The following is a 13,589-nucleotide window of genomic DNA, read 5'->3' as shown; positions in this document are numbered from 1 at the left end:
AATCAAATGCATCAGCAGATAAACATTTTCGGATTACCAGTTTCTTACTCAGTCCTGAAAACCATTATGTACAGATTGAGAGGTGTGACACAGCTTTCTTCCACAGGCTGAGAACAACCTGCGCTGGGCAAAGCCTCTGGCACCTGCTATGGAATGAGCCTCACGTGAGAGCAGGGCTGCCTGGGCTGTGGGCATGCAGGGCAGAACTGATCCTACCAACCACAGAAAGGAGACAACCTTCCTGAAATCCCAGGAAAAGAGCCCCCTCCAGAGAAGCTCAACACAACAGGAATATCAGGCCACTGAAGTAAGTGCCTACAGCACAATTCAGGTGTATGGTTAACCATACTAGGCAAAGTATTTCTATAAGATCCAGAATAGTTTAAGCAAATTTTGGCACTCCTTTAATTGCGCAGCTACAAGAATGCTGCTTGCTTCCTGTCTCATACAGTTTGGGGCAGGATCCTTCTCTCACTGTTTGTCGCTTAATGGGATGCCAATAACAAATAATGAAGTACATTTAAATCAACAGCTCCAGTGACGTGAAGCTCTTGTTGAAAAATGGGTTACATTCATTATTAAACAGCTAAAGAAATAGTGAAATTCATCTCCTAAAATCTTCCAGCTGAGCCTTACTAAAGCCCAAGCTCTCACCCCACAATCTATGGGCTCTACAGAGGGACTGCAGTGAATCACATTGGTACCTCTGGACTTTAAACATTTCTGGATCAGGGGTGAGCTATCTGACCTAACTGGTTGCCACAAAATAAAGTCCCTTTGTAATTTAACATAAAACACATCCACGTCTACAATCCGAGGAGACAGATAGTGAGGAGATACAATATCAGATCACAGTAATGTTTCTTCTGGTACAAGACAAGAGGAGAATCAGTCCAAAGAAAACTCCGTAGCAGATTGAAGCAGTTGAAAAAAAAGTACATTTACTTGTTAATGCCTAATAGTCTCAGATGTCTACTGTACAAAGGAAAGTATTTGAACAGCTTAAAAGTTTTATGGCTAGAATAACATTCAATAAAAAATACATTTTTGCAGGACTGGTTAAGAAACCACATACAGGCGGGAATTCCCGGAAACCCCAGGGGCAGCTGTGCTCCACAGGGCCGGGGCCAGCCCCACTGCCCCCCACCAGGAGGAGGGGAAGGGGCTTCTCCCCAGGTACTGTATTCACCCTCCCTCAGGCCTGGTCTCAGAGCTCTGACATATCAGACAGTCGTGAGCGGTCAGTGCTCAGAACTCTCCCTTCACACTTACATCAAGTTCTAAGCCCCACTGCTGCAGACTCCAGCCTATATGGCAAGAATGGAGACCTCAGCCATGGCCATGATGGCTGGATGTTGGCATCCAGGACAGAAGCAAACGCGTCTGATGCTCCCAAAAGGACACCAGCTCTGGCTCAAAGGAACAAGATAACGGATCTGTGGCCGCAAACTCAACACAGCCCAAACTGCCTCCTGGCTCAGGCGGCTTTATGTTAGCAAAATCCCCAAAATGAAAGCTGGGTGCTGTCTTTGCCATCTACTCAGAAATCTGACCTGCTGCCTGTTTCACTGCAACACCCTGTTTAAAGGAGAAGCCATGAACTTTCTGAGCAATGCCGTACTCTGGACAGAAGTGCTAGGCCGAGCTTCAAACGCGCTGACGTGATGACTTACAGATTTGTATCAGGACCACAGCAGGGGAGGCACTGCTTCTCACTGCTTAAAGAGCTGAAACCAGGTGAGATACAGTGTTATCTAATAAGTCTGACCTAGAATTTTAAAATGCCTTTGATTCCAAAATTCAAAGTGAAAGTCAGAGAAATGAACCCATATGAACCAAACCCAAGAATGTATCTCTGCAAAGCACTGCGAGGTGAAAGCACAGCTTTGCAAAAGCTTTTCTTGATGTCTTCCTTCCAGCAGGCTTCTAAAACAGTTACCAACTTCTGACTGACCAAATGCAAAATGTCTTCTCTGTGCTGTTCTCAAACAGCTTTAAAAACAACTGGTCATAGATTGAGTGCATTAAGAAAATGCTTTCATCTTATGCTAGCATCTTACAGGGTTAACAGCAGTTATCTTCTTTTGCCATAACCACAGTTGACGCCAGTGTGATCTGAAGGAGTGCTGAGGTGGAGAAGAGAGGAAAATGCAAAATGAAACCCTAACAAAATACAGCTGCACGATGTTTACTAGTGTTTGCCTGACAGATGTCTCCCCCTGCTTGAGAACACCACCAACACAAGGTACACTCCACAAATGAAGTGCCACATAAGCACATCATAACAATAGGCCACTGATACACACACATATAAAATCACACAGGTATGCACAGATGTATCACCTCACCAGGTAATGCAGATCATGCTGTCACCGCTTTCTGTGAAATACCTGTATACTCCACACTCATCGCAGCACATGGAGAGGTTGTTCTTCCTGACATCTCACTATCTCCTGCTCCCAACTAGCTCCAAACAGCGCTGGGAAATTAAGTATGGAGAGAGCAGAAACCTACTCTGCCCAATTTGCAGGAGTCATTTGCTATCAGACCTGCACCCAGGCCTCTCATCCCAACATCCATCCTTTCTGCCAGTCACATACTCCACATATATTCACAGAATCACAGGTTCATTAAGGTTGGAAAAGACCTCTAAGATCATCTAGTCCAACCATCCATCAACTACCAATACTGCCTACTAAACAATGTCCCTAAGTGCTACATCCACCTTTTCTTTAACCACCACCAGGGATGATGACTCCACCACCTCCTGGGCAGCCTGTTCCAATGCCTCATCACTCTTTCTGAAAAGAAATTCTTCCTAATATCCAGGCTGAATCTCCTCTGGCACAACTTGAGGCCATTCCCTCTCATCCTATCATTTCTTTGTTGGATGCAAAAATCAGTTTGGCTCAGCTTGGACAGGTCCAGAATATGTAAAATGCTGAACTGCAAACAGCTCAGGGATGAGCCATACTTTCGGCAGTCCTCAAGTCTTGACTGATGACCCAACAGTAAGATTGGGATGGGGTTGCTATCCGTGCATCAGCACAACAGAAGAAAAACAACTTTACTGTTGGCTGCATCCACCTGCATTTACCTGATACGTCTGTGCTCAATTCCAAAGGGGACTGCACTGAATGAATGTGCATGCATGGAAGACAGGGCAGATCAGTATCCTATGCTTGCACATGAAAACTCTCAAGTGACACTGCTGAAGAAAAAGCCAGGCAGCTAAGCAGTTAGTGCAGATTCTGAGCTGCAGCCCACTGACACTTCCCACCAATACTCCAGCCCAAATAACTTTAAAGCTAACTTCAGATTCCTGCTTTTTCATATCTAGGTTTAAAGCCATACATCTGTTCTTTTCTCTCCCAGTGCCGATGGCACTCAGCAGCCATCCTGAGGACGTGCCTCTTCCTAGATGGGAACCAAATCAGAATGAAGATACCTGCACAAGTGTTTTCTGCAAGCACCATCCTCACAGCTGCAGATGCTTTTGCTTCTTGACCTGTAGCAAAGGGATATCATCTTCACAGCAGATGCCAGTGGACAAATTTCCTTGCATGTGTTAAAAACCATGAAATCTCTGTTCTCTAAGTAAAATCATGTACCACTTCCTCTACACAGGGTATTCTGCTACCTACATAAAACATTATTGTGATCTTTAACCTTGTGGGGGAACCATGCTGTATGCAATACTGGGGAAAAATAACATGGGAACAGGCAAACATACATGCAAAGCTCCAACATTGTTCCAGCTGTGCCCCTTTAAATGTGCTCAGCATGCAGCCTGTTTTTCTGTCTGTATCCCCACTGTGCTCTCTTCTGCCTTTAATTCAGCCTTCCTTCTAGCACCTCCCACTATCCTCTCTCTCTGTTTCAAAGCATCCCGATTAGCAGGAACAACACTGAGCAGAGAAGCGGTGCCAGAGAGTTGGAGGAGATTCTGTCCCCGTGCGAGGAATGACCTTCATCCCTGCACTCTGTCACTGAACCATGATCACAACCTTTGGTTCCTTCTGCTGTCTTAGAGGCAGCTGGACAGACACCCTATGAGAAGCAAGCCAGGCTGCTCCAGCTCACTGGGACAGAATAAAATGCTAGTTTTGAATGAGTTAGCAAAAACAGCTCCAACTGATTCAACGGGCTCACCTAAGAATTACATGAAGAATCACCTCTCCATTGCATTTTTCCAGCTGCAAACAACTGCACAGCAGGTTCCAGGACTGTGTTCTTGGTCAGGAGCCCCCTCCCAGGGTGCACACAGACCCACGCTCCTCATTCCCCACAAACACAGCCCATTGCTCCTCTCTGCTCTCCTGCTTCAGCAATGCACCCTGGCTTCTCTGCTACTGCCAGTCTTGACCACAGTACGCACCCGATTCTGGAACGGAGACATTTAATTACTGCTATTTGGTCTTGCTTTTGTTTGTTTCATTTGTTATGTGGCTTTGGAATCCAGAGACATAGGCATATGGCTTTGTAAGAGCTAAAAACAATGAAATCTGTTTTGCTGCACACTTCTAACAATAATTAAATACAAACTTTCCTTGAAGCTTCTCTTGCAACTAGAACGACTACAGCATTTCTCCTTCTGCAGGGATGCGCTGCTCTCTGCAAGACAAGACTGTCCATGACAGCAAGCTCCAACCACTCCACAATGACATGGGGTCGAGAAAAAATGCTCATCACCTTTCCATCAAGTGTGGCTCACTCACAGTACCAGAAGGTCCAGAAGTCACCCAAGCAACCAAGCACAGCCTAGCAGGTGCCAGTCCTGCACAGCCCCGCTTGCTGCAAGCCTCCTCTGGCTCGTGGCAGTGCCAGCTCACACAAATGGAAAGCATATGCTGAAGTTTCAAGAAATCACTTTCCTAGAAAAAGAAAACATATACAGGGAATTTTTGTTTGAGAATTAATTTTCCAAATACAAGTTTCATTTTCCTACTCAGAGCTTCTCCCTGCAGCTGCAAATTCTAGAATTTACATATTAAAATATTTTAAAACTTAAAGTCACAGTCAAGACAAGCATTCTGGCACTTATATTTTTTTTTGTGAACCTTTCCTTTGAAAAGTGGGAGAGAAAACAAATTTGCTGCTTCTATTGCAAATGACGGAGCACCAGGTTACCGAGGGCTCATCGCTGGCGTTGAGCAACATCAAACTGCTGGCTCCAGGCTCTGTTCTGTTTGTGTGTGCATAATCGGGTCTTTGGAAAGAGAAGTCGATGGGCTTCAGGCAGCAGCTGTGACAAGGAGACACTACATGAAAATTGTTTTTATTCATGCTCCCAAGGCATCTATCCTAAACAAAAGGCTATAGGTGCTGACAAGCTTCAGCACTACAGATTAAACCAAGACAGGAAAAGTAATTGAAGGAGAAAAATAAACAAAGGAATATTTTAGTAATCTCGAGGATGAAAGGCTCTTTTGACTGGCTTTCCTAGCCTTCTAACACAAACCTTTAGCTTTGCTTGGAAGAATACTAGATTCTCTACGGGATGCCAAGTCATGAATCCATCAGAAAAATCTATTTTTGAAATCTTTCTATCATGCTACCAAAGGCAGAAGTTGTGTTGACAAAAGTGTCCATTGCGCTTGACACAGCCTTTCCTTGTTCCTTGTTTCAAAAACCATGAAGGAGGTTGGGACTAAGGGATTTATAGATGTTAAGCAAAGCCCGTCTCTTTAATCTGAAATCTGTCTTGCTTTGCCCTTAGGTTGACATTTATTGTTTAAAAACCTTGAGAAAATGTACTGAGGAATTGCCCATTCCCATCAGTTTCAGTATGAAATGTTTAAAGTGCACATATTTCATCTAGTGCCAGGTCCAGGATCACAGCCAGGTCTTGTTTGACAACCAGATGACTAACACAAAGGGGTTCCCCTTATGAAAACGTTTAGATATGTGAATTGGCACACGCGAGCAGATCACAACATACCCTTTTGGGAGCCAGATCACAGTCATGTGCAGGGCATATGGGCAGCCACATGAAAAGCACGCTGCCACGCCGAGCGGGGAACGGTCGTGTTGAATAAGCAGGAGAGCAAACGTGAGGGTCATTTTATATTTCACTGTAATGCGCAGAGCTGCTTAAGGGTGTTAAATGGAAACAATTTTAAGAGTGCAAATGAAAACTGACCGCACGCTGCCTGGAGGTTGAGTAATGCCGATGTGTAAATTTGTGATTACTCAGTGCACACATGGCCTGTGCTTTTGGCATGGGAGTAGGGTTCCCACATCAACTGTAGGCATGAGGCATCAACTAAAGATGTGAGTGGCACTCTTATAGGGTCCCCTTCATCTTCAACTATAAAACAATTTATTCTAATTAAACAGAAGTATTTTCTGCCTGTCAATGCAAATGAGTCCCTGAAATACAAATCTACTGAATCAGAAGTGAGAGAAGCATCCCTGTGATATCGCAGGTCAGACTCCAAGCAAATGAAACATTAAAAAAAAAAAAAACAACGCAAAATGTTTTGGGAGGTGCAGAAATATTGTAAAAATGAACTTCCCCTCTTTTTTATATTCTTTGTATGGCCTTCTCCATGCTACCAACCTTACACCTGTACATTGCCAGCTCTGGAAAGAAAACCCAAACACTGTGCTCCATTCACTAGATCTCTGCAAGCCCTTCAGACAGATGACAGAGACCCAGCAGCTCAGCTTACCCTTCCATCCCCTGGCCCAAAGCTGGCCAGGACAAAGTGTCAGCTTGGCACATGGCTCAGCACAGCCCTGTGACGCTGCACGTAGAATGGAAAGCAGCTTCTCAGCACATGGTGCCATGCTGACAGTCTCACTGCCCCTGGAACAGCACAAGAGCACACCAGGAGGCTGCCAGGATGCTGGGCCTTCTCTTCAAGTCGTTGTGCAATGACTACAAAGTTATGGTAAATTAAATGGCAGTATTTGACTTGGTAAATATTTTGCATGAAGATAAGGCAACACGATCACAAAGAATTTCTTGGCGGGGGTTGGTCTCTCAATTAATATTTACCCATCAACTCCCTGTCATTCCACCACACCGATTCCAAAATCCTAACAGCTATGCACATATGGCTCTCCGTGGACATGTTTTAGCTGGGGAATCTTCTTTTGCAGCTCTTAGGAGGTCCAGCTGTTCCTGCAGCTCCCTCTGAAGCTTTGATTCCTCCTCATTACCACCTGTAGACACTTCCGTGCAATGATTGTGTGACAGCGCCACAGAACAAGAGATGTCCTTAACAAAGCCAATCTCCAATTTCCTTTTGATTTTTGTGCAGTAAGATGTTTCCAGGGCACAGCTGTTCCGTCAGATCCTAAGTGACAAAAAACACAAGAATTTAGAAGAATAAAATGGTGCAGTGCCCACCCCAACCCACCAAAGCAATCTGGATGTAGGATCAGCAGACATGTCATCTGTTTTGACCATGGAACAAACCATCAAAAATTAAATTATGAAACTCTCCCTGGCTGTTATGCCTTATGCTAAAAACACCAAGCAGGCACTGCGAGGCTACGGTGGAAGAGCAGCCTTTACCCATCATGTTCAGGAGCCCACTGTATTCCCTCAGCAACTGGGAAATGACCTGAAATACTCGGTTACTCTCCAAGCCACAACTGAGCCAAGACGCAGACTTCCTAGTGGGATACTTCAAAAAGGCAAACTCATCTTGAAAAAACATTTTAAACTAACATTTTGGTTTATGAATTTCTCCCACCTCCCATGTAAAGCAGAGCCTACTCAAGAGGTTATCGCGGGAGAATCCTGGCTGGAAAGGACCTCACAAAGTTATCTGGTCCAACCTCCAGCTTAGCACGGGTCAGCTATGAGACCAATGCTCAGGACCAACCACTCCGTTCTTGAAGCTCTCCCAAGGATGGAGACTGAAGTGCCTCTCTGGAGAATCCTGATCCATTGCCACGTAGCAAATTGGCTCACAACCAAGGCTAGTTCAATGTGCCTGCTGTGCAGCTCCAGCAGAACACTTCTGGAAGTCTGCCAGCTGCCTCCAAAATGCTTGGTGAAGAGGAATTTTCAAGTGCCTGTCTTACTGTCAGCAGCCTCCATCATTAAAGAGACGTTGTGTCGCACTGTAATATGAGGGTCGTGTTCAGAGCTGACAGTGAAATATCCTCCTGCCTGCACACCAAAGGCACGTTTTCTGCTTCTGTTTCAGATACCTTCGATACATCTCCCATTTCACTGTAAAACTGCTACGCCACATATCAACACTATTATAATAGCTGACAGCAGCTAGTAATTTCTGCTGTTAAGATTGCAAATGACCTTCAGATAGCTTTGCATTCTTACAACTTTCTCAAGTACCATGGGGACTGAAGTCTGATAAAACTGCTTCCAATGGTAACAGCAAACACAGAACACACAACCACGATTCAAGTAATTTATGTGCTCAGTTGAAGAATGTGGCAGGCTATTTCATATGCTTACAAATCAAATGAGCAAACTCAGTGTTCAATACAGTCGCCTTCTCTTACTTAATGCAGAGTAACACGTTTCTTCTGTTCCATCATCAATCAGAACAGGATCCTGAACTGAATGCATCGGGGGCTGCTGAATTTGCTTCAGTGATTTCAGCACCGAATCAGACGAACATGCAAAAATAGAATAAATCTATTTTCACTCCCCAAAAAGCTATGGATGAAGTAATCTCCACTTGTAAAGGCAGAGCACTCATTTCTCCCTCCTGAACATGAGAGCTCCAACACATTATGCAATTGCACGTTAATTTCTTGGACAGAAAGCTAGATATAATTGAATTACAGACACGCATTGGAAACACCATAAGTGAACTACACAAAATGCCACCTTTCTATTTATGCAAAGGATTTACTATTATTAATCATTGCTGACTGCCAGCTTAGTGCTCTGCAGTTATTCTCACCTCTGATAGGAAGCCACTTACAAATGGGGAGATGTGCTTCTGGTTTATCTCATCTGGGGATACAAATGAGTTGTTACCGCCTTATCTCCCCATAACATTGCAGAGCCAGTAGTGAAATCCACATGATTTAGGTTCACACCGGGTGGGAAATGCTGAACATGGAAAAAGGCAAATTATCTTCCCTGGGCTCTTTTCTTAGCTCCAGGCTTTGCACCATGCCAAGAAAAAGCTCCCTAAACATTCTTGTCTGAGAACCTGACGGAACAACTGGCAAACTGGGGCCTATATTTCTTATAGCCATTAACATACATTCAACAGTCATCCTGCCTTTGCTCTGTGAGCCTGCACACATCCAAAGGGAAAAAAAAAAAGCCTGGAATAATATCAGGAAATGCCGTGATTAACTTCGCCATGGCAAAACTGCCAGGTGAGGGTTTTTCAGGTTGGCCCCGGCTTCACCCCATCTTACCCTGCTGCATGGCACACCTGGGCAGAGAAGGTCAGCAAGAAAGGAGTGCCAAAGGAGTGAACAGCACTGCGATTCATTGGAGCACCCACTCTGTTATCAGGCCTGGGAGCAGGATGTGGGATTTGTGCCTCATTTCGTGTTAATTCTTCACACTGCCGAGCTGGCTGCCAAATAAATGTAGCAGCCAGTGAACACTGACCTTACCAGTTTTAGAACATCAATTATCGTCATTATATTATTAAAACCAGCAACACGCCTGGAATTACACCAGTATGGAGATGATCTCTGACCAAGCAACTTCCTGCCATATGGAGATAACCACATTAGTCCATAGCACATTCACACTCATTTAAAGTGTATTACACAGCAAGTATTGGTGTAATGATAACAGCATATTCAGAACAGGGGAGGACTGGGAGGGGGTTAGACACTAAAAAAGTCTGTCTATTTCTCCATTTCATTGTATAGCAAGCGTCACATTGCTTCCGGATTCAAATACAGAACGTCCTTATGGCAGCCACATTCAAACCTGCACGCTCAGATGGATGCACATTACTTGCTATTGCCAAAACACGGCATGCTTTTAATGAAGTTCACCACCCCAACGCAGTCAACAGTACCTCTGTGAGCGTCTGACCACAGGTACAGACTGAGCATAACCACTCAGCATGAGACAGCAGGTATTCTCGCTCAGTGTTGTACTCAGAGCAGCTGCTGCCTTTCAGTGAATCCAACAGAGCTACTGCTGCACCTCAGCATTATTTCAGGCATTGATCATTAGTGCAGAAAACATTTTGCTCAGAGCTGACAGCTGTCACCCACTGTCCTTGAAGAACTGTCTCTGTCAGGACTGATTTTAAGTCCAAAGTCAGGAACAACTTCATTGTTGCTTAATTTTTTCTATTTAGTCTTACTTAGTCTTAAAAGTTACACATATCTATGATTTTTTTTACTCCCAGTATTATGTTTTAAAGCAATTAAAGACTAAGACTTACAGATGTGCCTGTGAGGAAACTGGCATCCAAGATGTTAAATGCCTGCGCAGCGCTGCAGAGTGCAGTTCATATTCACAGGAGGTTTCCACTAACTTGCTTGGGCAAACTGAGCAAATGTCAGTGGGAATTCTGACCCTGTGCATAACATTAATCTTCATAACTACTCGTCCAGATGTTTACATGTTCCTAGGATGGAGATGGATTTTACTCATGTTAATTTTTGCTATTTGGAAGAAGAAACTGAGGCTCTGGCATCCATCTAGTTCTGTGCTCAGCTGAGGACAGAGATCCCTCATTGCAGCAACGCCACCTCCAAGGGCACAAAGTCTGTGCTACCAATCAGATTCCTATACCTATGGAAACCTCCAGCCTGTGTCACCTGCCACACAGTCCCCAAAGGCTCACCACTAGGTTAGAGATGTTTTTGCCTACCAAACAGCCTCTCAAGCTGCATTTAAAATCAGATGTGCTTGTGGTTTGCTGCGGATAACTGCTGTTCAGAAACAATGACCTGATTAATGCTGACCTGAAGAACCAGGTAACAGTAGCAAATTACAGAATCACAGAATCACAGAATCACCTGGGTTGGAAGGGACCTCAAGGATCATGTAGTTCCAACCTCCCTGCCTGGCAGGGCCACCAAACATACACATTTAGATCAGAATTGCAAAACAAATTGCAAACTGCGGGAAGAATACAAGGGTCCTTTTAGATCTTTTAGATGATATGATCTCAAATCCAATTTCAATATGCCTACATAGTCTCTGCTGTGCCTTCCTGACAGCAGCACCCAGCAGGGAAGACTGCCAGTCAGACACTCCAGCATGTCTCCATCACCTGGGATCACCAACATCACTGTGAGTCACCAAAGCTTCATTAGTGACTTCTGCAAGGTTATATAGGAGTGCTGGTTTTGTCAGCCAGTCATCCAACAGGAACAGAAGCTGGTATGCAGCCCCCTAGCACAGCCCTTTCTCCCCAGCATACTTTCCCAATGAGACACTTGGTTCTATTTAAGCCTGAACAACATTGATAGAATCCACTGCTCCCCCAGAAATGAGCACAACCCAGACTCTGCTGGACTGTCGGTCTTTGCCCTTGTTATCTCAGCTGATAGGAGGCTGCCCTAGCAAATAACTGCCCTGGGCAACCTGAAAGAAAGCTCTGAGGAAAACTGCCATTATAAAAAATTAATCTTTACGTAGGAGAAGCTGGTTAGATAGGATCACTATAGGATTTTTAAGCTGACTTCAAAATGCTACTAATTAGGCAGAAGATTCATTTGAGTCATGTATGGAAAGAAGCCCAGGGCCTCCACCCTCCTGCTGTATTTACGAGAAGGGCGCATCCTTACACCTCGTGTTCCTGCTGCCATCTGCCATTGCCTGCTGCAGCTTCCTGAGACACTGGTGAATCCTGAGTCTCCCATGGTCCATTAAACGAAGCGTACAGACACTGGGGAGAGAGTTCTCATTTCACCAGAACAAGATGTTGAGCTGCTTTTGTTTCCGTGGCTTTTGTTTTGTCCCCTATCAGCAAGTCTGTGCGACACACTGAAGGTACTGACATACTGTGCTGGCTTATCTGGAACTAATCACCCTGCGTTTCAGCATGTGTCCTTCAAAGGGATGGCACACGCTCAGTTTGCAGTTTCAAAGATCACACTGTTTGTTAGCACAGTCAGCAGTTTACCAAACAGAAAATGCAACTCTGCTCCTCCACGAGCGGTGCCTAGGCAGACTTCTGCAGCTCTGTTCTTTCGTTGGCTGCTTTGAACCAAGCTGCCTGCAACAGATCCTAAGAGATTTAAAATCTGCAGGTTAGGTCGCTTCAGTCATGCCTGTCAAATGCCCAACATTCATTTGATAAGATCCTTATATTTTTACTTCTATCTTCCCTGTTTGTGACTCATTAAACCAACAATTTGCAACTTTTGACTGATCAAAGGGCAATTTTTCAGAAATTGAAACAAGTCGTTAGATTATTCAGCGTCTGATGATAGAGGAATAGAATCTCACAGATTCCTCAGGTCAGCTGTTCCCATGGTTTACAACAGCACAACTTCCACTTTCATGGCATTACCTCACTACCTGCTTCTCCCTCCATTCCAGCTTGGAAGTCCCCCAGTGTTCCCCTTTACCACAGGAGCCTCTGGTCAAAAAAGGGGGTAGGACCTCTTACTGGGAAAAGACCCAAAGGGAACTGCAAAGAAGGAAAGCTTCTACGATACGTGGTGATGAATGGAACAGGGGACGCTTTCAAATACACTATTTTCCACAGCTGACTTTTCATACAGAAACTATGCATTCCTATTACTAGATTGTTTGGAATTCCCAGTGCCTTTTGAGGATGGAGACCAAGATGTCAGAGCTATTGCTTTCTTTCTGATGCATTCTGACCATTTGTGTTTCAAAAACATTTGCCATGGGAGTGTCTGGTGCAAGAGATTAAATAGCCAAGTTTGAGATGTGCACACAAGACTCGTGTTTTGATGGCTGCCGTTGTTTTGACAGCTGTAGAGATCTACTGTCAGCTTCTACCTCTGCTGCTTCCCTTCATATGCTGATAAATGTGAATACGTGTGCAAATCTCTCATAAAAACAGAGTTTGTTTGTGGGAAGAAAGAGTTTCAAGGAGGATTTGTTCGTTCTGTTTTTCCTTTCATACTGAAAGGAAGATCAGTAGATATACTGAAATCACAACTTCCTTCTGGCCTCTGTTCCATTCAAGACTTCGTGGAGACTTCAGCTCATGTTCCTGTCCTTGTGGCAGCACCATTACTGCAGGGAGCCAGTGCTGAGACACTTCAAGGTGGCAATGCAGGGGAATATAATGCATATTTCTGTTGGATTAGTTCTCTACTGGCTGAATGTGACAGAACAGCTTGGCCCAGGTTCAGGTCAGTGAATTAATGACAATTATTTTTTCCAGACTTGATCCGATAAACGAAAGATAACTGGGGGAAAAAAAAAAAAAAAGTAAATAAGCATGTATTTAACATGCCGTGATGAAAGAAATGGAAATTACCCTACCTGACAGAATCAATAAAGACTCATTAACTGCCGGGAAGATTAATGGGCTATGAGAAGAGCTAGATATACAGCCATTAATCTTTCCTGAGATGCTGCATAAGTAATGATTACGGTGGCCCTCCTTCATTAGCAAATCCATACTGTGCAAACTACCATAGGGTGCACAAGCAGGCTCAGCCTATGAGCTCAGCTCCTTCAGCTT

General features: G+C 44.4%; 1 long non-coding RNA gene across 1 annotated transcript; it reads right to left on the bottom strand.

Annotated features, from left to right (window-relative positions):
• Positions 1–6,476: 6,476 nt before the first annotated feature.
• On the bottom strand, positions 6,477–11,922 carry LOC122185164. Its single transcript, XR_006180766.1, has 3 exons — positions 11,710–11,922; positions 10,356–10,541; positions 6,477–7,304 (listed from the first exon to the last, which is right to left on the bottom strand). It is a non-coding gene; the product is annotated as an uncharacterized LOC122185164 (long non-coding RNA).
• Positions 11,923–13,589: the final 1,667 nt, after the last annotated feature.

Source organism: Lagopus leucura, unplaced genomic scaffold (assembly GCF_019238085.1).
Source record: "Lagopus leucura isolate 7727_CA_CO unplaced genomic scaffold, USGS_WTPT01 Super-Scaffold_100027, whole genome shotgun sequence".
NCBI classification, from domain to species: Eukaryota; Metazoa; Chordata; class Aves; order Galliformes; family Phasianidae; genus Lagopus; species Lagopus leucura.
Note: the sequence above shows the minus strand (reverse complement) of the source record. Positions and strands in the feature narration are given on the sequence as shown.